The following is a 23,654-nucleotide window of genomic DNA, read 5'->3' as shown; positions in this document are numbered from 1 at the left end:
GTTGTTCAGGGTTAATCATGCTTATGTAAATCAGCCTAGTAATTGAGGACCTGGGCGTGACTGTCATATCACCTTATTTCAATGGACCAAAAATACATTATATTTTCATTTTTTAAACAAATCTATTTTAAGTTACTAATACCATTTCTTTCAACAAAGGTAAAAACAAAGAATCACTTAAATTGTTTATCTGCCACTGAATTTATTTTTTAAGTCAAACTTTTCCCACTGATTTATAATTTCAGGAATGCTGAAATTTTTGTATAAAAAATTTCACATTTGTATAAAAATATTTGTATGAGTATTTGTATAAAGGTGATTTAGTGTTTCACCTTGCACAAAACAAATTTATCCCATTTTGCTGCCTCATGCTCCCGTTTAGATAATCAGAATACTTCCCACTTTAAAAATACATCCCAGTTTATGTATTGGGATTTGCACTTTACAAAATATCTGATTAATCCCTGAGGCATGACAAAGACTCTGTCCTTGATCAAATGTTAGGTTCCTCAGAGTCCTCTTCTCCACGAGGCCTCATCTTCAGTTTCTGTCTCTTCTCAGTAATTTTCCTCCATTCTGCACTCTGCTTCTTGACCATAATCTACAGCTGTCTTTGCTGTATTCGGAGCTGAGCCCTACCTCTATCTCTCTCCCCTACTGTGACGGTCCTGACTTCTCAAAATGGTCCTTAATAAAGTCTTCCTTACATGTTTTCTTGTTTGTTTGTTTGTTTGTTTGTTTGTTTTCCGGAGTCTTGTTCTGTCTCCAGGCTGGAGTGATCTCGGCTCCCTGCAACCTCCACCTCCCAGGTTCAAGCGATTCTCTCTCCTGCCTCAGCCTCCCAAGTAGCTGGGACTACAGGCACACGCCACCATGCCCAGGTAATTTTTGTATTTTTAGTAGAGATGGGGTTTCACCGTGTTGGCCAGGATGGTCTCGATCTTTTGACCTCGTGACCCACCCGCTTCCGCTTCCCAAAGTGCTGGGATTACAGTGGGCCACCGCGCCTGGCCTTCCTTACGTTTTAACAAGCTTCTAGATAATTTTTTCTTTTTCTTTTTCTTTTCTTTTTTTATTTTTTTTGAGACAGAGTCTCGCTCTGTCACCCAGACTGGAGTGCAGTGGCGCAATCTCCGCTCACTGCAAGCGCCGCCTCCCAGGTTCACGCCATTCTCCTGCCTCAGCCTCCTGAGTAGCTGGAATTACAGGCGCCCGCCACCTCGCCTGGCTAATTTTTGGTATTTTTAGTAGAGACGGGGTTTCACAGTGTTAGCCAGGATGGTCTCGATCTCCTGACCTGGTGATCCACCCGAGTCGGCCTCCCAAAGTGCGGGGATTACAGGCATGAGTCTGTAATAATTTTTTCTTTAACGGGCAGAACAACTCGCCACTGACCCTACTTGGAAGCATCTGAGTGAAAGTTTTCATATAACGCAAAGCTATTTGACTTTGAAAACCAAACTTCAAATTAAGAGTGCTCCAAGAACATTCCAGGGTATTCTCTTTCTCTCCTCTCCCCAAGTGGTCTCCAATAATTCTGGAATGATTCTCAGAACATTCCAGAATGTTCTCTCTCTCCTCTCCCCAAGTGGTCTTATTCATTCCTACAACACTCAGAGATGATTCTCAGCCGTTCTCCCAGGGTCACCCCAGCATGGGCCCCATCACCCCCAAACTGCCCCCACAGAGTTTTCTGCCTCTTCTCTTTCTTCTCCAATTCAACACTACCAGTCACTTCCCTACTGAAAACTCCCCCGTGTCATTCAACAACATGAATAAGTTCCAAATTCCCTAGCTCTGGACCATCGAACCCCTTCCAGCCTCCCTAAACAGATCCTGGGTGCCAGAACCTTCTGGTCTCTTCACTTGCTCTTGACATCATGGCCTTCCGGAATATCGTGATGCCAGCTCCTACCCACCTGAATCTCCACAGCTTCACCCCAGTCTTCTGACTTCAAGCACACGCCGACCTGTACTGTGGTTCTCTCTCCTCTCTGCGGGTCAGAAGAGTCCCAAAGGGAGGAACTATTTCATTTCTTCACCACCCACAGTGCATAGCACAATACATTAGTCATGGTGGGTATCCGGTAAATATGTATTGAACAATTGAATAAATGTCACCATTGAATTCAATAGAATGGGAAACAGGGAAAACATCTTAAAATGCTGATTTTCTGGGAGAACTTTTTTAAATTGCCAGATGAAAATTTTAAATCATACAAAGCACACAGGTGCCCCCTTGTGGCTGCGGACCGACAGTGCAGCATCACCAACAAAAATGGCCGAGAAAGAGGGAGGGATTAGGTTAATTAGTTTAATTAGTTTAGTTCTGAGATGTCCAGCCTGGAGTCTTTCTTCCCCGTAACAACGGGCAGATGTACAACGAAACCATTCCAATCACAAGCCTAAGGTCTACCCAAGCAGCTCAGTAGCTGTTGTTACTCTGAGAACTTAGTTCCTTCGCATGCCTGGCAGGTAACCCGAGCTGTGGCTACAACAGGGGGTTTGACTGGGCCCCTCCGACTTAATTAAAGGAAACGTCAGAAGCACAACAATCGGCTGCAGGGTGGAAACCTTGGTTGCACCATGGTTAAAATAAACCAGCAGTAGGAGACGTTTGCGAGAGTCCACAAAAAAACCTGTGAAAATGTTCATAGCAGCTTTACTCATCATCGCCTAAAAGAAGATTCAGCCCAAATGTCCCTCAACGATGGATGAGTAAATGGTGGACCCACCATGTGACCGGCTACTGCACAGCAGTAAAAATCAGAGGCTATTGAGACACACACGACATGGGTACATAACAAAAGCATTATGCCATGTAAAAGTAGCCTTACACAAGGGTACCATGCTATTTATATGAACTTCCAGAAGATGCAGTGATAGGAAAAAATCAAATCAGGAGTTGCATGGAGTGGGGGGCTTGACTGGGAAGGGACATGGGGAACCTTCTGGGGTGATGAAAATGTTTGGTATCTTCACAGCGGTTTGGGTTAGACAGATAACTATTTGCTCAATTCATTAAATATTATACTGAAAATTTGGGTCTTTTATTATATGTCAATTTTACCTCAAAAGGAAAAAACCTAATAAATACTGGACTCTGGCAAATGATACTCATGCTGAAGTGTTTAGGGGGAAGGGTGCTGATATCTGCATCTCACTTTGAAATGCACTGAAAAGTTAAGATGGATTAATGGATGACTGGAAAGATGGATAGACAGACAGGTATACAAGAAAGCACACAGCCAAATGGTAATTCCACAACTAGGTGGTGGATAGATAGATGCTCACTGTAAGAGTGCTTCAATTCGTCTGATGTTTGAAAATATTTTTATAAAATCTTGGATGAAAAGACATTGGGAATAACGGGATATCTGAATATCGACTGCGGGTAATTCAATACTGGGGATATCTGAATATTGACTGGATGATTCAGTGAATTGCGTTAATCTTTTATGTGTGATGATGATGGTGCCATGGTTAGTAGGAAGATGTCCCTATTTTTAGAGACACATTTTAAAGTATTTAGAGGTGTTGTAAGATCTGAAATATGCTTCAAAATACTCCAGGGGGCAGAAAATGAAGCTAATATTGCAAAGTGTTGTGGTGAACTTAGGGGTGTCAGTTACACCATTTGCTCTCCCTGTTCATGAGAAGGAGGACGTGCTCTCCCAAGGAGCCTGGACTGCAACATTTGGAGTTCTATTTCTTCTCTCTTGTCCAGCTGCCTGCTGACATTTTTCCTTTTAAAATTTACATCCAGTCAACAATTTGCTAGCCTGATAATGAGCATGAAGACAGAAGAGAAATCCAAAGAGAATGAGACAAGAAAATAAAAGAACAAAATTAACCGGTCAGAGTGATGAAAGGCTTAGAAAAAGGCTGGGTAACCGGGAAGGAGGGAGCGTGTGAGTCCTCGTGTCCCAGGACGTCTTCATGACGTGCCCCTCCGACCCTTCCTGCCTTGCTCGCTGGCTTCACCAGGTATTTCTCCAAAGTCAAGTCCTCAATGGTGCACATCACACCCTATCAGCCAGCAGGGTCCCAGGTCCTCCTTCCCACCTCTCCTCTCCAATCGGCCTTCTCCAGCTCTGTGGTCACATCACATCTGAGAGTCTGTCAGTTCAACTGTTGCAGTCTCCCATACTGTGGGGAGTAAGTCTGGTGTAAGCCCCTTCCAACCTATCCCATACTCTCCTGCCCAAGATATTTCCTGATTATTTTTCTCCCCAATGCCTCTATTGTGGAGATTTAATTTTAAGTGCTCTAGCATGGAACCCCTGGCAAGGGAGAAAAAAAGGCTTTAGCGTCTTCCCAGGCCCAGTTTAGAATCCCAGATCCATCACTTACTTAAATGGGGAATTTGGACCAATCAGTGAACCTTGTGTTCCGCAATTTCCTCCTCTGGAAAATGGGCGTGTCAGTTGGGATTGAAAGTTACAATAGCATAGCGCCACCTGCTCCTGGAATGCACAAATGTGCGTTTCTTGATTTTGCTTGCCCACAGCTCGGCATTTGAGACTCCTCCCTAACCCTCTAACCATATTGCTCAGACACTTCAAATTCCAGCAACACCGAGGTACTTACAGTTCCCCAGACGCGGGCTATGACTTCATGCTTCAGTTCTTCATGTAAGTTAAGAGTTTTCAAAGTGGGGTCCCTAGAACAACAGAGTCAGCATCCCCTGGGAACTTGTTAAAAAAAAAAATTCCCAAGCCTTACCCTAGACCCAGTGAATCAGAAACTGGGGGACAGGGCCCAGAGATCTGTGTTTTCATGATCCCTCCAGGTGGTTCTGATGCAGGCTTAATGTTGAGAACCACTGGTATATATTCTCTTCTCTTCTTAAAATGTGCTTTCTCACTGAACCTGTCAAGTGAACTCCTACACATCCCTCAAAGCCCTTCTGTAGAAAGCCTTTCCCGGTTCCCGTGACCCTAGATAGGGTGATTCATGCTCACCTCTGAACTAATGCTATAGTTTGATTACACTTCTCTGGTTGCTTTTATGACCCTGTGCTATTACGATCTGTTTGGAAGTCTTTCTCTCCTACTAGGCTAAACCTAGGTAGCAAGGAGTACGTCATTATTCTTTGTATTTTCAGCCACTAGCAAGGTGGTCCTCACTTCTTCAGGGCTTAATCCCCAAAGTAAAATTACTGGGTCCTCTGGTAGTCTGAGGCACCTGGCTTTTTAGTTAGCTTTGTCCTCTCACTTTTGCAAGTCTCTGGACACTCTGTCCACTTCCTGTGCTTGAATGGGGCTGCATGTCCCCGTCCTTTGAATTGCTGTGACCATTACGATGGTAAGTATGTTAAGACAAGATGTCAACCTCTAAAATATAAAGATGGTTTATATTCCACACATCGATGCCTTGAGGGGAAGGAGAGAAGGCAGAGGAGAAGGAATTTTTCTAACCACTGAGGGCTCAAAACTTCCCGTCTCTAGACTAAAACCTGCTCTCCTAAGCTGCTGTGCCATATCGCCATCTTTTAAGTCTCCTTGTGTTCTTAGCAGAGCTTTCCTCCATCAGATCATAGTCACTGATGAACTCCACAGGAAAAAGAGGACAGAAGATCGTGTGCACCTGCTCACCCACATGCTTGGGATTTTTAGAGCCAAAAAGAACCACGTTATCAATAGGCTGCCTTCTCAGAGGTGGTTCTTGGAATGTTTCACCAAGCAGTTGTTTAGAGTTTTTAAAACACTCCCATTTGTCGTGTGATTGATACACAGCGGCCTGAGCCCTCCGAAGGGAATCTGGTTTTCGGTCCACAGCACGAATGAAGTAATGGTTTCTAATTTGATGTCTCCACTAGACTATCAACTTCCTTTTTTGTTTTCCCAAAGAAATTGCCTGAGGAAATTACATCATGCTTTTATTTTGTATATCACATTACCTCTTACAAAAGCAAAGTCTCATTAGCATTATTATATCTTTTTTTTTTTTATTTTGCAAGTGAGTGATCATTAAATAACTAGCCTTGCTATATAGTTCATAGAATTTACAAAGAATTTAAATAGATGAAACAGAGTAAATGTGTTTGGGTCATCGGGTTCAACATTTAAGTTAGATAAGAAAGGCTGGGGCTGAGCACACTAGCTCACACCTTTAATCGCAACATGTTTGGGAGGCCAAGGTGGGAGGATTGCTTGAGGCCAGGAGTTGGAGACCAGCCTGGGCAACACAGTGAGACCCTGTCTCTACAAAAAATACAAAAATTAGTGAGATGTAGTGGTGTATGCCTGAGGTCCCAGCTCCTCAGGAGGCTGAGGCAGGACAATCACTTGATCCCTGGAGTTCGAAGTTACAGTCAGCTATGATCGCACCACTGCACCACAGCCTGGACAACAGAGCAAGACCCTATCCCTTAAAAAATTAGCTAACTAAATACAAATTTTTACAAAGGCATAAAGAGAGAAGGGGTTGAAACTGAAGACCACAGAGTCCTATGACTCCCAGAGTGGTTGCTTTTACAGCATTGTGGTGAGCCAGAAAAATGTTTTATGGACAAATTAAAAAACTGTCTTTTAAAAGTAATTCAGAGAACAACGTGGAGGGTGGCAGTTTTTGTCCTCCCTTAAAAAAAAAAAAAAAGTTAAGGAAAAAGTTTAGAAAGTTGTATGTGGCTGGGGGTAGATAATTAAAGAATCCAAGGCATAGCCCCCAACGCCACCTCTTTTGACCACTAGAGGGGGCACATCCCTTCATTCCCAGCCGGCTCCCTGCATCGTTTCCCAAAGCTGTACCTGAAGTCACCCAGGGCTTAATTTTCAGCCTGTGTTCATGCCGCATAGACGTGTCACGTCTTTATAATGCTCAATGTCTCTTATTTCTCTTTGTACAATGACTTTGGCGTTTAACTCTTCCATGCTAATCAAATGTACCTGGAGGGTTTGGTTTTGTGTTTTTTAAAATAGACCAACCCTAATAAAGGCAATAGCAACACTAGTCCCACGAAAATGGGAACAACAGAGCAAATCCTTCTTCAATCTTAGACTTGTTTTATTTTGTAAAAGAAAAACAAACACCTCTCACTATGTTGTGCTCTTTAAAAATACCCACAATAGGTTAGGCGCAGTGGCTCATGCCTGTAATCCCAGCACTTTGGGAGGCCGAGGCGGGTGGATCACCAGGTCAGAAGATGGAGACCATCCTAGCTAACATGGTGAAAACCCATCTCTACTAAAAATACAAAAAATTAGCTGCGCATGGTGCGGGTGCCTGTTGTCCTAGCTACTCGGGAGGCTGAGGCAGGAGAATGGTGTGAACCCAGGAGGCGGAGCTTGCAGTGAGCCAAGATCGCACCACTGCACTCCAGCCTGGACAACAGAGCAAGACTCTGTCTCAAAAAAAAAAAAAAAAAAAAAAGCCCACAATAGCAAAGACTTGGAATCAACCCAAATGCCCCTCAAAGATAGACTGGATAAAGAAAATATAGTACGTATACACCATGGAATACTATGCAGCCATAAAATGGAACAAGCTCATGTCCCTTACAGGGACATGGATGGAGCTAGAAGCCATTGTCCTCAGCAAACTAACACAGGAACAGAAAACCAAACACTGCATGTTCTCACTTATAAGTGGGAGTTGAGCAATGAGAACATATGGACACAGGGAGGGGAACAGCACACACCGGGGCCTGTTGGTGGGGACGGGGGCAGGGAGAGCATCAGAAAGAATAGCTAATGCATGCTGTGCTTAATAGCTAGGAGGCAGTTTGACAGGTGCGGCTAATCACCATGGCACACGTTTACCTGTGTAACAAACCTGCACATCCTGCACAGGTACCCTGGAACTTAAAAAAATACCCCCAAATAAATGATACAAAGAACATAAGCTCTTGAGTATAACGCTCAACTACCCCTGAGTGAATCAGCAACTTCTATTCTGCACAAAGGAAAACAAAAATGAACCCCAGGTTGGCTTTTTTCCATTCAATTATTGGTTCTTTCTCAACCACTTATGTAACTTGAATTTGCTTAATATAAACTCACTTAATTATATGATTCAAAACTAAATCATGAAGCCAAATAAAGTATAATTAATTCCAAAGCCACGTATCTATTTTATTATTCCCTGTGCATGGGGTTATCCAAGTCATCGCATCTACCATCCCTCTGCATGTTAAAATTGTATATTAAAACTGTGTCAATATTCAGAGGCAATTATCAGAGGGATCAGAGAACTTGGAGGCGCTTGTAAACTGCTCTGTGCGTTTTCTCTGTGAGTGTCAGAGAAAGAAGAGAGATCCCGGCTGATGCCCAAGTGCTGAAGAAAACTACAAGTCATTTGACTGCCAGGTCCCTGATGACACAGGCCTCTGAGGCTGCAGGAATTCCCTGCATGGAGCCTGGGAGGCTGACAACAATTGATATTTCCCAGGCATCTTGCAGCCTGAGGATCTCAGGGATCTTGATTAGGACTTTGTTGGGACAGACACATGCTGGAAAGAGATGAGTCACATGCTTTCCTGTCGCTCTGCCTCGGGGAGGTCAAATGACTTGGCCAGTATGAAGCCAGAGCACTGGGGAATTGGAGGAAGACCCCAAAATGCTGACTCTCCTACCCGCACTTTTTGTGACATGAGATCAGCTAGTTAACGCCTAAGATTCTGTAATCTAAGATGAGATCGTATGAGCTTCGCTGTCTTTTTTTTTTTTCTTTCCTCAAAATTACTGTTTGATACGTATCATTTTTACTTACTCACAGGCACAGAAATTTCCCCGGGGCTTGTCTAGTTTGATATCTTTGCTCACTAAATCTGTGAAGGTGGATGGTCAGTCCGCACTGCCCTTGAACCTGGAGGAGAGGGGTCTCTGTTCTGGGCCCCGTGCTTTAGAGGGCCCCACTCAGGGCCTCTCCAGGGTCAAGGGAATGTGCCAAACTGGAACGTTGCTTCTGTATCAGGTTCCACATTTCCCAGCGCTGGAGGTTCCTTTTGAAACAGCGCAGGGCTTCCTTCAGGGCCTGTATAAGCCCATTCTTCAGGTGCAGCCTCCTAAGAGCAGGCCGCTGGTGCCCACGGCCCTGCCCACGGGCCTGCAAAGGGGCAGCTATGGGGTGGTGTGGAGAGACGGCCAGAGCTCGAATCATGGACTGGGTGTCCACACGTGTGGACTCCAGGAGGACTCAGGCGGGGCAGGAAGGGATGTGGGGCAAAAAGGGACATAGGCAGGTGGTAGTCATGCCAGCCCCTCCTGCCCACCACAACCCAGGGGGAGCTCAGGAGTCCCAGCATCCCAAAGGCCAAAGCTTGGCCTTCCAGGTGGTTCTGAAGAGTTTGTTGTCAGAACCGCTTTATCTTGATTTGCTTTGCTAACGTGATTTATAACATTTTTAAAAAGAGACAGGGTCTCACTCTGTCACCTAGGCTAGAGTGTGGTGGCGCAATCATAGCTCACTGCAGCCTTGAACCCCTGGGCTCAAGAGATCCTCCTGCCTCAGCCTCCCAAGTAGCTGGGATTACAGGTGTGTGCCACCATGCTCGGCTAATTTTTAAATTTTTTTGTAGAGATGGGGTCTTACATGTTCCCCAGTCTGGTCTCCAACTCCTGGCTTCAAGTGATCTTCCTGCCTTGGCCTCCCAAGATGCTGAGATGACAGGCATGAGCCACCATGACTGGCTTGACTTATAACTTTTAAAGGTGGGTCTCCATTTGTACTCTTGCCTGGGCCCCCAACGCGTCAAGGGCAGGCCAGTGACACATTAATGTGAAGTCATTATTTGCACGTCTCTGCGGGGTCTTTTCCAAGATACGACCTGCAGATGAATGCACACACAGGAAATGTATAAACAATAATAAACGAAAGAATAATTAAAAATACTATTTCTCCCTGGTAACCTGCTTCCAACAAATTCCAAAGAAACTGTTACATAGAGGCTGAGTGTGGTGGCTCACGCCTGTAATCCCAGCACTTTGGGAGGCTGAGGCAGACGGATCACTTGAGGCAGGGGTTCGAGACCAGCCTGAATATCGTGAAACCCTATCTCTATTAATAATACAAAAATTAGCCGGGTACAGTGGTGCACACCTGTGGTCCCAGCTAGTTGGGGGAGGCTGAGGCAGGAGAATGACTTGAACCGAGGAGGCAGAGGCTGCAGTGAGCCGAGATCATGCTACTGCACTCCAGCCTGGGTAACAGAGTGAGACTCATCTCAAAAAAAGACAGGAAACTGTTACCCAGAGGCAGAAGGAGCAGATGGAATTTGGCCACGCTGGGTGTTACTGGTTTCAACTAAATTCTACCAAATCCCGAGGCAAACTTCCAGCAAAGCAAGGTGACTGGCGAGCTGGCAGGGTCGTCTGTAAAGAAATGCTGATGCTCTCAAATGTGTACAGACACCAGGGTGCCAGCTGGGAGGGCTCCAGGATGCCGGCTAACAAGGGCACGCCTCCTTCCCTCTGTTCATCTGATTGTCAAGAACTCACCGGTCCGCAGAGGAGTTGGCGACCCTCACAAGCCCCAGGCCCGCAACTGTAGCTTGTGAGTATTTGCTTTCCGAGAAAGGGAACTAAAAGATGCTTTTTCCCCCTCCTGCTTTTGCTCAGCCATGGCTCCCTGCAAAATCTACCCGAACAGGTCTGGAGTCACCAGGGACCACCTCCCAGTGCCTTCAAACACGGGGCTCTCGGGCAGCACTCTGAGATCTCAGCGCTTTGCCTGCCGGCAAATGAACACCACACCGCTGCCAACCCACTGCCACCACCACGCTTCCAGCTACAACCACGTCTGCCAGACCCTGCTCCCTCTGCCAGGTGTAGGCTCAGCTGTTGTCACCTTCACTGGGACAGCCAGCTCTGACGGGCAGTGCCAGCCTTTCTGCAAGATCACAACACTTGGGACCACTGCCACTTCCTGAGGGTAGTAATAATAACAGCTAAGATCTACTGAGCCCTTGCTCCGTGCCAGGCACCAGCTGAGGACTTTACTTGCTTAAGCTCACTTCAGCCTCACAGCCGTCTGGAGATAAATACTGTCATTTGTCAGTACAACACTTTACAGATAAGGAAACTGAGGCTCAGAGAGGTAAAGACACTGCTCAAGGTCACACAGCTAGACGTGGTGGAGGGACTTTGAGTCTGGGCTCCTGGCCACCACACTCTGCATCCAACCCTGCAGCACCTTGGGTGCTGCCACGCCCTCGGGCTCAGCTGCTGCTCCTAGTTGCCACCCCCAAGTCTGCCCGGCTCCCCTGGAGTCCCTGGCTCTGCCACACTGTGAGGCTTGGCTGCCTCTGGTGGAGCAGCGTCACTTAGGCCACGTCGATGCCAGCCTCCCAGAGGAGCGTGTCTTCTTGACACTTCTATCTCTGTGACAGCGGAAGACTTATGACTGTGTGATGTCCTTGTCTTCTTCTCCCTCAGACCCCAGCCACTGCTATCCTGCATGCCCAGGCCCTTGTGGAGAGAGAGAAAGAGACAGACACAGAGAGACAGAGAAAGACAGAGAGACAGACAAAGACAGACAGACAGGGACCCAGACAGACAAGGAGAGAGAGGGAGATAAAAGAGGCAGAGACAGAGAGACAGATGAACTGAGAGACAATACAAAAACAGAGTGACAGAGACAGGTAGATGGAGGTAAGAGATGGAGAGACAGGTGGATGGAGGTAACAGATGGAGAAGCAGCCACAGACCCACAAGGCAGCAGGGAGGCCCCGACGACGGCTGCAGTCCTGCAAGCAGGAGGCGGCGGTGGCTCATAAGAGGGTTTTAGCTCAGATGAGAGAAGGGAACAGACACAGGGTGTATTCTGAGGACAGAATTGACAGGGCTTGCTGACGGATGTGAAGGGAAAAGGGAAATAAAGGTGGCTGCTTGGTGTGGGGCCTGGACACTCACTGCAGGGAGGCACCATTCACTGCAACTGATAAGCAGTCACGGCCGGTTTTGTGTGTCAACTTGGCTTGGCATGGTTTCCAGATATTCGGTCAAACACCCGCCTAGATGTTGCTGTGGTATTTTTGAGATGTGATGAACACTGAAGTCAGTAGCCCCTGAAAGACCCGCCAGGCTATGGGTGGGTCTCATCTAATCAGGTGAAGGCCTTGGGAGAAAAAGACTGAGGTTCCCCAGGAAGAGGGGGTTCTGCCTTCAGACAGCCTTCAGGCAGGCGCTGCAACATCCACTCTTCCCTGGGGCTCAGCTGCCAGCCTGCCCTGCAGATTTTAGACTTGCCAGCCTCCACAATTGCATGACTCAGTTCCTTAAAATAACGTCCTGTCTATAAAGAGAGAGACTATGTATGTGTATATATATATATATCACGGATGACACACACATCCAGGACTCTCCTTTGAGATCCACAGTTGCAGATTCTGCCGATTTGAATGTCTTCTTGGACGTTGGGAAGCAACTCAACTCAAAGTCGTTCAAACCTGGTCCTCTCCTGATGCTTCCTCCTTTAAAAAGTGGCACGATTCACCATCCCGTGGCACGAGCCAGACACTGGGAATCTTCCTGGAAGAGACCCTCCTGCTTACTCCTTGTGGGGGGCAGAATCATGGTCCCCAAGTGTCCATGCCCCGATCCCCAGAACGTGGGAATGTTACCAACATGGCAAAAGGGGCCCTGCAGATGTGATGAAGGACCTTGAGAAGGGAGATGGTCCTGGATCATCTGGGTGGCCCCCATGTCATCACAAGGCTCCTCCTAAGAGGGAGGCAGGTGGCTTAGAGTCAGAGGAGGAGACGTGGCTGCAGAAGCAGAAGTCAGAGTGATGGGGCCAAGGGACAAACAAACGTGGGTGCCTCTAGAAGCTGGAAAAGACAAAGAAGGAGATTCTCTCTGAAAGCGGCTGGAGGGTACACAGTCCCAACACCTTGGACCTACTACTCCAAACTTCCGACCCCCAGTACTAGTAGAGAATACATTTGCTTTAAGCCTCCAAATGTGTGGTGATTTGGGACAGTGATGATAGGAGACATGCACCCCAAATCCAATCCAGCAAGTTCCACGGATTGATCCTCCCAAATCTCCCTCCCACAGATCTGCCTCTGCCCATCTCTGCCACTGCCTGCCCCCAGGGCCGGCCTCCTCACTTCTCAGCTACTATGCGGCCCTTTCCTTGGTTCATTACCTCTGTGCCTTCCCTTCCACCTCCAAAAAGTGGAGACCCCTCTCCACTTGGCAGCACTGCCCCCAGTTAACTGGAACCACTTGGCGGGGAATTGGGGGCTCCCACTGTCCTTGGATGAGACTGAAACCCTAACCAAGGCCCTGAAGGGCCATCCCCTCCCTGCTTCTCCAAGCCCCCTTCCCCCACACTCTGCCTCCTTCCCCGCCCTGTCTCGAGGTCCTTCTTTCTGTCTGGCAAGCCCCTCCAACCCAGGCCTCTGCCCGTGCCACTCCCCAGCAAGCGCCTCCCCTTCCTCTCCACCTCATTGGCACCTCTGACCCTTCACTGCTGCCTTCCCTTTGTCAAGGAGGCTTGCTCTGCTCTGTACGAGGGTGAAATCCTGTGGGGATCCCACAATGCATACGTACTTCAAAACATCACCTTGTACATAAATATATACAATTTTTGTCAATCAAAATAAATAAGAAGAAAAATAGGGACTGAATATGGCTTTTAGCACAGCCACGGAGCTAAAATGTTTAGAAAGCCAGAGCTGCCCGTAAGCATATCACACCCACAGTGGGCTCCCCCACCACTGTGACAACATGACAAAAGGGGCCCTGCAGATGAGAGGGGCCTCCACCCTGCAGAGTGTGACCTCCACGCAGGCAAGGCCGTGTTTGTTCTCGTCCGTGCAGCCCTTGCGGGGTGCTGGTGCACAGCAGATGGGTGACCGTGTGTGGGGTAAATCAGTAAATCCAGATGAGCTCGGAGCGTGAGCAGCTCCTCTCCAACCCACGTCCATCTGCGCAGCCATGGGGAAGGTGGTCCTGTAGCTTCCTCTCAGGGCTGCCTCCTCTTCCCCCTCTGAATTATTCCAAAACAACTTGGAAAATTCCAGAAAACGGGTTCCCTGGAGTCTCGCAGGTGGTCTCATGGGTCCACCGCTGTCTCCGCTCCATTGTCACTGGGGGAGTGCTGCTGACAAGGGGTTCCACCTTGTGCAGCTCAGTGACCTAAGTTGATCTAGTTTCCTCTGTGGTCCCGAGGGAGGAGGACCACACGGCCTGGGGCCCCTGGCTTGGTGCCCTGGCCACGCAGCCACTCCTCAAGGCCCAGATACCCAGGACCTGACTCATTCTTGTGAACCTGGAACCTTCTTCCCTTCTGTCTCTCCTGGGAGCATATCTTCAGGGGCGTGCAGCTTCTCTCTTTACTGCAGGAAAAAGAAAGGCCTCTCTACATCCACATCCCAGCCCAAGAGGGGTCTCCACCCAGCCCACACTGTCCTGCACCACCCCTTTCCGGAATACTAGCGTCCTTTGCCAGCCTCCCTGAGGGCAGAGCTGCCAGACTTAGCCAATAAAAACAGGACAGCCAGTTAAATGTATATTTCAGATTCACAAGAAATATTTTTCAATGTATCTAAAATTCAAATTTAACTAGGCATTCTGCATTTTATCTGGCAACCCCAGCTAAGGGTGACTCCTTGGGCCTAGGGACACGAGGCCCTCTCGCTTCCTGCAGGGCCTAGCAGTGCCACACCCAGCTAAGGATAACCAGGGAGCCTGGCCTCCAGCTGTCTTGAAGAGGAAGAAAGGAAAAACCACATGTTAACTCTTCAGCCATGCATCCTGTTATTTACATCTATGTAGTCAGGAGGTAAAAACAGGTTAAACTTCACTAGCAGGCCTCCGAGTCTTTCCCAGGTTCTGTCATGGTTGAGAACCACGTTGCAATGTGTGTGGTTATCAGCGTGGGTCACAGTGGGTGCAGCCAAAGATGGTATGAAGAAGAAAGGGCCATTGCTAGATTGTTCTCTATATGACATGGCAGGAATTGGGGGTTTTAGAGTAAGCAGGCAGGTTAGGAAGGAGAGAGGAGGTCAGGAATGGGGAAGGAAGCCGAGTGTGGTGGCTCACGCCTGTAATCCCAGCACTTTGGGAGGCCGAGGCAGGAGACTGGCTGGAGGCTGGGAGTTCGAAATCAGACTGAGCAAGAAAGCAAGACCTCCCCTGCTACCTCCATCTCTACAGAAAATTTAAAAATTAGCTGGGTGTGGTGGCACGTGCCTATAGTCCCAGCTACTCGGGAGGCTAAGGCGGGAGGATTACTTGAACCCAGAGGCTGAGACTGTAGTGAGCTATGACAGCACCACTGCACTCCAACCTGGGTGACAGAGCAAGATCCTGTCGCCACCCTCCCCAAAAAAGGTAAAGAGAGGTCCAACAGCATCATGGGAGGTTATGGCCTGGTGTGAGGGCAGCTGTGGGACTCCTCAGGGACAGGAATGGCCAGAGACTGCAAGAACAGAAGTTCTATCATTCAACATGCAGTTGCTGCACACAGACGGAACCCTCCTGTTGCTATAAACTATCAATAAAGGACACCCCCCAACACACAGCCTGAGTCTGCAGTGTCTATGGAGTAAGGGCAGCAGAGTCTACTCCAGTGGTGACTCTAAGAAATGGAAACACCCTGTCCCCTCCTCCAAAATAAGGTGTTCCCATCCCTGAGGAATTAAGGTTTGTACTTATTTTACTTAAATTATAAAAATACAAACATAGTTTTTTTTCTGTTTGTTTTTGTTTTTGTATTTTCAACTGGCAATAGTATAACTCATTCAACAATTAGTATATATTGGCCAGGCACGGTGGCTCACGTCTATAATCCCAGCCAAGGAATTTGGGAGGCCAAGGTGGATGGATCACCTGAGGTCAGGAGTTTGAGACCAGTCTGGCCAACATGGTGAAACCCCGTCCCTACTAAAAACACAAAAGTTAGCCAGGTGTGATGGCACACACCTGTAATCCCAGCTACTCAAGAGGCTGAGGCAGGAGAATGGCTTGAACCTGGGAGGCAGAGGTTGCAGTGAGCCAAGATCATGCCATTGCACTCCAGCCTGGGTGACAAGAGCGAAACTCCATCTCAAAAAAATAAAATAAAATAAATTAGTATATATCACAAAAAAGGATAATGCGTCGAGTGTCCTTATTAAGAGAAGGAATGAACATTCAGTCAAAAAAAATTTATCCTGTGTTGTTTACAAAATACATAGCTAAGACAAAATACAATCAAGTTTAAAGGGAAAGGATCAAACATTTCAGAATAGATGGGGGAAATCTGGGGAAAAAAGTAATAAAGGGCATGGCTGTGCAAATATTAAAGAATAAAAACCCAGTAATTGGCCAGGTGCAGTGGCTCACGCCTGTAATCCCAGCACTTTGGGACGCCGAGGTGGGCAGATCACGAGGTCAGATTGAGACCATCCTGGCTAACATGGTGAAACCCATTTTTTGTACTAAAAATACAAAAAATTAGCCAGGCATGGGGGTGTGCGCCTGTAGTCCCAGCTACTCGGGAGGCTGAGGCAGGAGAATGGTTTGAACTCAGGAGGCGGAGCTTGCAGTGAGCCAAGATTGCGCCACTGCACTCCAGCTTGGGCAATAGAGCAAGACTCTGTCTCAAGAAAACAAAAACAAAACAAAACAAAAAAAACCCAGTAATTAAAAGTTGGGATTTGGCTGGAACAGAAATAGATCCAAATAAGAATCTTACTTGCAATATAGTTGGCATTTCAAATCCGTGGAGAAAAGATTTAGTAAGTAGTCACAGAGTAGTAACTGACTAAGCAGCCAGGGAAATTTAAAAAATTTGAGTCTACCATATTCCTTACAGAAAAAAACAAAAAGATTGCAGATGGATCAAAGATGTAAATGTAAAAAACAAAAGCCTAAAAGTAGTAGAAGAAAATACAAGGGAACTTCCATCAACAGAGGCCTAGTGACATATACTGAGGCCTTCCATATGGCAAGAAGTAATGGAGCCATCAAAAGAAAATGCAAACATTGGTGGCTAACAGTCACTAGGAGCACTGCTCACTGAAAATTAATGACATTGCAACAGCACATGCACAGAATGCAATCATGTCCTCGGGAAACAGCAAGATGTGCGTGCACACCTCCGTTAGCATATACAGGAACCATCTCAGGAAAGCCACACTGGAAAGTGGCTGCTCTGGGGCAGGGAATCTGGGAATCAAGAATGAGAGTCAGGCTAGACTCTTCTCTGAATTTTCTGATGTGTGCATGTCATACTTTTCCCCAAATACAAAATTACAAAAAGATAATTTTAAGAGATAAACATATCTGAGTCAAACACAACAAAATTGAGTGAAGGTAGGGATATCAATGTAGAACTCAAGCAAACACCATTGAACAGGATGAACCTGGTATTTTACACACATAAAAAGCCCAACTGAGGCTGAGCACGGTGGCTCACGCCTATAATCCCAGCATTTTGGGAGGCCGAGGCAGATGAATCACAAGGTCATGAGTTCGAGACCAGCCTAGCCAATATGGCGAAACCACATCTCTACTAAAAACACAAAAAATTAGCCGGGCATGGTGGCGGGTGCCTGTAGTTCCAGCTACTTGGGAGGCTGAGGCAGGAGAATGGTTTGAACCCAGGAGGCAGAGCTTGCAGTGAGCCGAGATTGCACCACTGCACTCCGCTTGGGCTACAGTGCGAGACTCCATCTCAAAAAAAAAAAAAAAAGCCTAACTGAAACAAAATCATGCATATTTATAAAATGAACAGCACAGAATTAGAAATACAGAGAAAATTAAACCAGAAGCATATGGAAGAGAGTTCCCTCAAACACTTCCAAGATCAAGTAGGAAAATAGTAAATGCAATACAAAGAATCTGAATAATACAATGAAGTTTAATGGTATCCATCTATTTACAATCTTTAATGCATAAAAAAGTCTCATTTATTTGTTTAAACGGAATCAAATCCCACCCAAGTCTGCTCTCACAGAATGGGCTTCCTGGGTGGTACCAAGACTGACTAGGAGAGATGCTTCTGTCCTGCCCTGTGCTGGTGGTGCTGAGCAGCCTGTGTGGAAGCCAGTGTCATTTACACAGATGCTAGTAGCCAGCCAGGAGGGCCCTCCTTCCTCCAGGTCAGGCTTGCATGTGGCTATTTGTTCCCAAGGGCACAGCACTGGGTCCTCAGCAGCCAGGACCCATCCTGGCTCTCCCACTTCTGAAGTATCTCATATAAGGGGCTCAGTCCCCAGCATTCATGGAGCCTACTTCTCTTCCCAATCTCAGTAAACCCTTCTTTGCACTTTGTCTAGAAGCACCAGCCTCCCTCCTTTCCTTCTCTGGAAACTTCCAGGCGGTTGGCACAAGTGACTTAGACCAGAGATGGGGAAATTTTTTTGGTGAAAAGTCAGAGAAAGAATATTTTAGGCTTTGGGGGCCATTCAATCTCTGTTGCAACTCTGCTACTCTGCTGTTGCAGCATCAAAGCAGCCGCAGACAAGCCAGGAATGGATCAACGTGGTTGTATTCCCATAAAACTTTATTTATGGACACAACGTGGATTTCATTAAGTTTTCGTATTCAGAAAATATCAATGTGTTAAAAACCATTTAGAAACACACACATTTTTAGCTTGGGGGCTGTACAAAAACAGGAGATGAGCTAGATTTGGCTCTTGGGCCATAGTTTGCTGACCCCTGAACTAGATAATTGAAAATAAAGCCTACTGGAATTAATTCATGGGATTCTAGCAACTAAAAAAAAAAGTTTTAGAAAAAGGATAACAAGCTAAATTAAGGAAGGGAAGAGGATATGATTAGTGATAATAAAAGAAAGTAATAAATAAGACAGGAAAATACCCCAGCAGAAGTGATCAACAAAGCCAATGTCTGGTTCTTTGGGAGAGTGGAACTAAAGAGGGTGGCAAGTTCAATAAAGAAAAAAATGGAAAATATAAACATACGATGGGAGGTATAAAAAAAGATTTTATCAAAATGCCAATGAGATTTAAGAATTTAGAGTTATATACATCTCTAAAATAGATCTGAAGGTCCCCAAAAAAGGTAGGTTTTTTCCTAGATAACTATAAATTATCAAAAAAAAAAGGGGGGGAAGATCTAAATTGAACTATTAGTTTTGAAAAGAGTAAAAATACTGTCAAAGCTTCTAAGCTGCACCCTCACAGATCTGAGTCATTTTGGATGAGTTCTATCACTTTCAAGGATCAGATGGTTGATTTAAACAATAATATGAGATGTTACCTTAGTTTATACTCAAGTGAAGTGGGACACAGATTTTATTATTTTTTTCTTTTATGAATACCGCCCACATAGTCCAGGGGCACAGATATTAATCTGTGCTATTTAATTTATTCCAGAATAAGGAGGATAGAAAGCTTTTAAATCCCTGATTAAATGAATTCATAACTAAGGAATCTCTCTGAAGGTTACACACGCGCAAATTTTCAAAAATCCACCAAATGACCATAAAAGGTGTTATCCTAGTATTTCAAAATGACTCAGTACATTAACAAGTGAAAGGAACAGGAGCATATGATGATCTTGATGAAGGCTCAAAAGTCATTTGGTAAAATTTTAAAATCCTGCAGTATTTTTTCCAGCTTGTTTGACTGCTTAGTTTCACATTCCTTATCTCATAAATGAATTGAAGGCTATGAAAGTTTTTCATTTCAGACCCATCCACAAGATGTGCCCCACAGTGCCATCTCTGCCACTCATCTCCACTACACTTGATTTCCTCTTTATTTGTAACCTGGGATGAAACGGACAGGACTTTTGGCTCTTTCTTAGTGACTTAAATTTTTATTACATTATAGTCGGAGAATATGACCTGTGGGATTTCTACATTTTGGAATCTGGTGAGATTTTCTTTCTGGCACAAAGCATGGTTAATTTCCATGACCATTCCAAGAGGATCTGCTGCACAAAGTTCACACACAGCGGACACATCAAGTTTGGTAATAGTGCTAGTTAAATAGCCAGATCCTTCTTTGTCTAGTTGATTTTCAAATTCTGATGGATGAGGGTTAACATATCTTGTTGTGACTGGGAATTACTTAATTTCTTACCATGTTCTATCTTTCAAAGCTATGTTGTGAGCCAATGAAAGTATTTATCTATTTATCTTGACAAATTATTCGTTTCATAAACTGACAATACTACCACCAGTTGCTTTCTTTTAGTATTTCCTGATCTTTTTCCACCCCCTTCACTCTCAGCCTTTTGGGTCACCCCTTTATTTTAGGTGGGCTCCCATAACCATCATATACACGTTTGTGATGACATTCACAAATCAACTTGAAAATGTCTGTAAGTAGCAGAATTTAACCAGTTCACATTTACTATGATTAACAATATGCTTCAACTTACTCCCACCATCTTATCCTTTCCTGTTTTTTTATTTCTTCTCCTGATGTTTACTGGATCAAGTGAGGCAAGCAAAACACAGAGGATTCAGTTCTTTCCAGATACTGCCTGTTTCAACTTTAACAACGTGACAACAGCTCCAGGAAGTAGGGCTTGCTGCTCTACCACACTCTCCCGTCATCCTCCACAGACTGTAGAAACAGGACTTACCCTTGAGACTAAGTCCCTGTGGGTCTTGACCTTATCTCAGAAAGGGAAGCGGGGGGTGCACAGGGATTGAAGAATACCAGGGGTGAAAAAAAAAGAAGACATTTTGGGGACAGACAGGATGAAGACTAAAGAGGACTAACTTAAACAGTCAGAGATGCCAGGCAAGTGAGGTAGGACATAGAAATTAGACATGAGAGAACACAGCACCGAGCAATATGAATAGGTTTATTTGAGAACCTAAATACAACCCACAGCAGTACTGGGGCCCTCACCCATTTTACATCGAGAACTGCCTCCTCTGTAACCAAGACAGACTCAGTTGAGATCTAGTGTTTTCCATTCAGATAGTCAATTCCTTCCATGTCCAGCCAGTCCCCTCTGAATACCCAGCTGCCCTCACCTATACTCTTTTAATACACTGTTCGCAGAACTGTTCTCTTAAGCATATGACACTGAAACTGCCACACAGCCTACCCACTGGGCCCAGCGTAACGACACACTCACACGTATCCTTCTATTTTATGCCAACGTCCTTTTCCCTCTTTCTTCACAACACAGTGCTGTGTTCTTTTTCCCTCCGTTTATTATACCCATCGTTTCCTATCCATTCCACTGACTGGAACTCTTAGGCACCACTTTTGCCTCCTAAGATCCCCGCACGAGTAACCATATGCCAGCCAGTGTTCTTTATCTCTTAAAGTCACAAACATAAGCCTCCTTTCCTAGAAAAATGCATACACCTACACGTACACAAAATTCTGCAAATAAGAAGGTTCTAGACCGCCCCAAAAGCCGTCTGCAGGTCCTAGGTTTTAAAATTCTGTAAACAAAACACCCCCACCATAATTCATGATGCAGAGAAGACCTGGATCAGGGCCAGCAAAGAATTAAGAAGGGGAGGGAAAGTTGGTCTCTCAGTGAAACCATATTTAGATGCAGCATTTAGGAAGGTAGAGAGTCTATAAAATGCATACATCCACCTAAAAATACACAACATCTGTATGTGCTACTTTACTCTAGAAATGTAGTTTATTTACATATGCCTAAATCTGAACAATAAAATCGCTTTGGTGTAAGTGTCATTTTCCACTGATATTTATGCCAAGTTCTTACTGGCATAAACAAACACACGGCCTTGGGATCTCTGGATTTGTTCAGGTATTTTGTAATACGTTAAATGAGAATGGTAAAAAAGTAATTCTTAAGTTTCAACTTACTTACGGTTATAGTTATTCTACTTCATGTACATTGAGAGTGGAAATAAAGATATCCCAGGCCTCCCTGCCCCTTAGGGGTTTGGGTAAACTTGACTCAAAACTCCATTAATTCCATGGCTTGTAGAATCTTTTAGCTACCCTGAAGATTTCTGCATATTCTGCATATTCCTTGGCGCTTGTTCTCAGGGGCACCCTCTTCTGGATCCTACATTTATGTGTGGTACTTATGTGTTGCCTCATTTCACCCTGGATACAGCACTCAGCCCTTCCACCAGTTTCCATATGAAATCTACCATGCCAAACACCCCTAACCTTAGGGAAAGACTTGTGGTCACGAAGTTTTCCTACATAAGAGCTCAGAACTCCAGACCATCCTACTCCACTAGTTCCCTGGTACCCTCTCCCACTCCCACTCCAAGTCTACCCTTTGTTTTCTTACCTCCGACTACCCCGGGAGATTCAAGTTCTCTCTCTTATGGTGTGGAGCAATTCAGCCCTCTCCAGGTCCTACCCCAGTGTTAGATGCCCAAACCCACCACAGTGCTCAGCAAAACAAAAAGGATTCCAAGTAACATGACCTTTCTTCCTTAATAGGCAACTGGGAATAGGAATTCGTTATATCACTAAATGCTAGGCACTTTACATGTTTATTTACGTCTCCCAGTGTTTCCATGAATTAGGTATTTTCAAAACCATTTTAGAGATGAGAAACTTGAGGTTTAGAAAAATTAAGAAAATGAATATGGTCAGAGCAAGTGCTGTATCATTTTTCCTCTTTTCCTCTCTAATCTATAGATCTTTACTCAGCTTTGTTATTTATATATGGCTCTTGCCTGTAGTAGTATCCACCTTTCTCATCTTTTCCTAGTACCACTGAGTATGTTTTCCATCTGCTTCTGATATTTGCTTTCCATTCACCTAGTTTTTCAAATTTCTGAGAATATCAGTACATTCTATAAAGACTGATAAATAATTCAAAAATCTTAAGAACAGAGCTAAGAGCTGGAAGGTCCCTTGGAAGGCATCATGTCCACGCTCACACAACACAAATCCCTCTTCAATTTCTGAGATGGCCTGATGAACCAAGTCCACGTTCTCATGTAGTAGACTATCTGAAATGCTGGGCTCTGATGCAAAGAATTCTTCCTATCTGAGAGAGGCAATCTGCCGTTTATTCAGGTTTCCAAGTTAGAAACCGTGCAGTCATTCTGGACTTATCTTGGCTCACACCCTAAATCCTAGCAGGCACCAAGAGTGACTCCATCACAGATGACCTACCCCTGCTCCCACCCCCAACCCCCATCAGAAGGTCTAGTTTGGGTTGCTCCCACCCCAGTGATGGAACCGCAATGCAGACTTGTCTCTCAAAGCTAGTAGATGCCACAGCCAGTCAGACTGCTGACTGCCGCACAGAACTTGCGCCCCCTCCGCTTCAGCTGACAGCACTTCATGCCTTCCTGGGCGTGGGCTGCAGTCAGCAGGGGCCAGAGCAGGGCTTGGAGGAACTGCCTAGGGGCACCAGGAAGATCACAGAAAGCACCAAAATGGGTTACCCAAGGAAAAGGAGTTAGTTGCCAACATTTTAAGATTAAATTGTGTATGAAAATCGAGGTTGGTGTTTCCTTAGAAGCGCTGTGCGCCTGTATTCCGCCGTGAACACAGAGCCGCAGCCAAGCTGAGGCAATCCTCTCAGTGGACTGTGCTCTCTCCAGTTGGATTATTCCTGACCTGAGTCATTTATTACCTGCGTGGCTGTGACCTCTGACCAGGGTGTCCTCACACCTTGGCGTACCTGAGAAAGGCCCATTCTAGGCTTGTTGTCCAGATGTGAGTATCAACAGCACCCGCTCCCTTAGCTCTCAAGTACTTAGTTTGGACAATAAATTACATGGTCACCCTGGGCTTAATGTGCAAGCCAATTCCCCACCACACACCCATACCCA

The 23,654-nt window shown here is 45.6% G+C and overlaps 1 protein-coding gene across 1 annotated transcript in view; it reads right to left on the bottom strand.

Annotated features, from left to right (window-relative positions):
* Positions 1-23,654, bottom strand: part of RFLNA (refilin A) — a 346,540-nt gene that overhangs the window by 283,478 nt on the left and 39,408 nt on the right. The gene's annotated exons all lie outside the window — the stretch shown is intronic.

This window comes from Macaca fascicularis, chromosome 11 (genome assembly GCF_037993035.2).
Source record: "Macaca fascicularis isolate 582-1 chromosome 11, T2T-MFA8v1.1".
NCBI classification, from domain to species: domain Eukaryota; kingdom Metazoa; phylum Chordata; class Mammalia; order Primates; family Cercopithecidae; genus Macaca; species Macaca fascicularis.
This window is presented reverse-complemented; position numbering and strand designations above follow the sequence as displayed.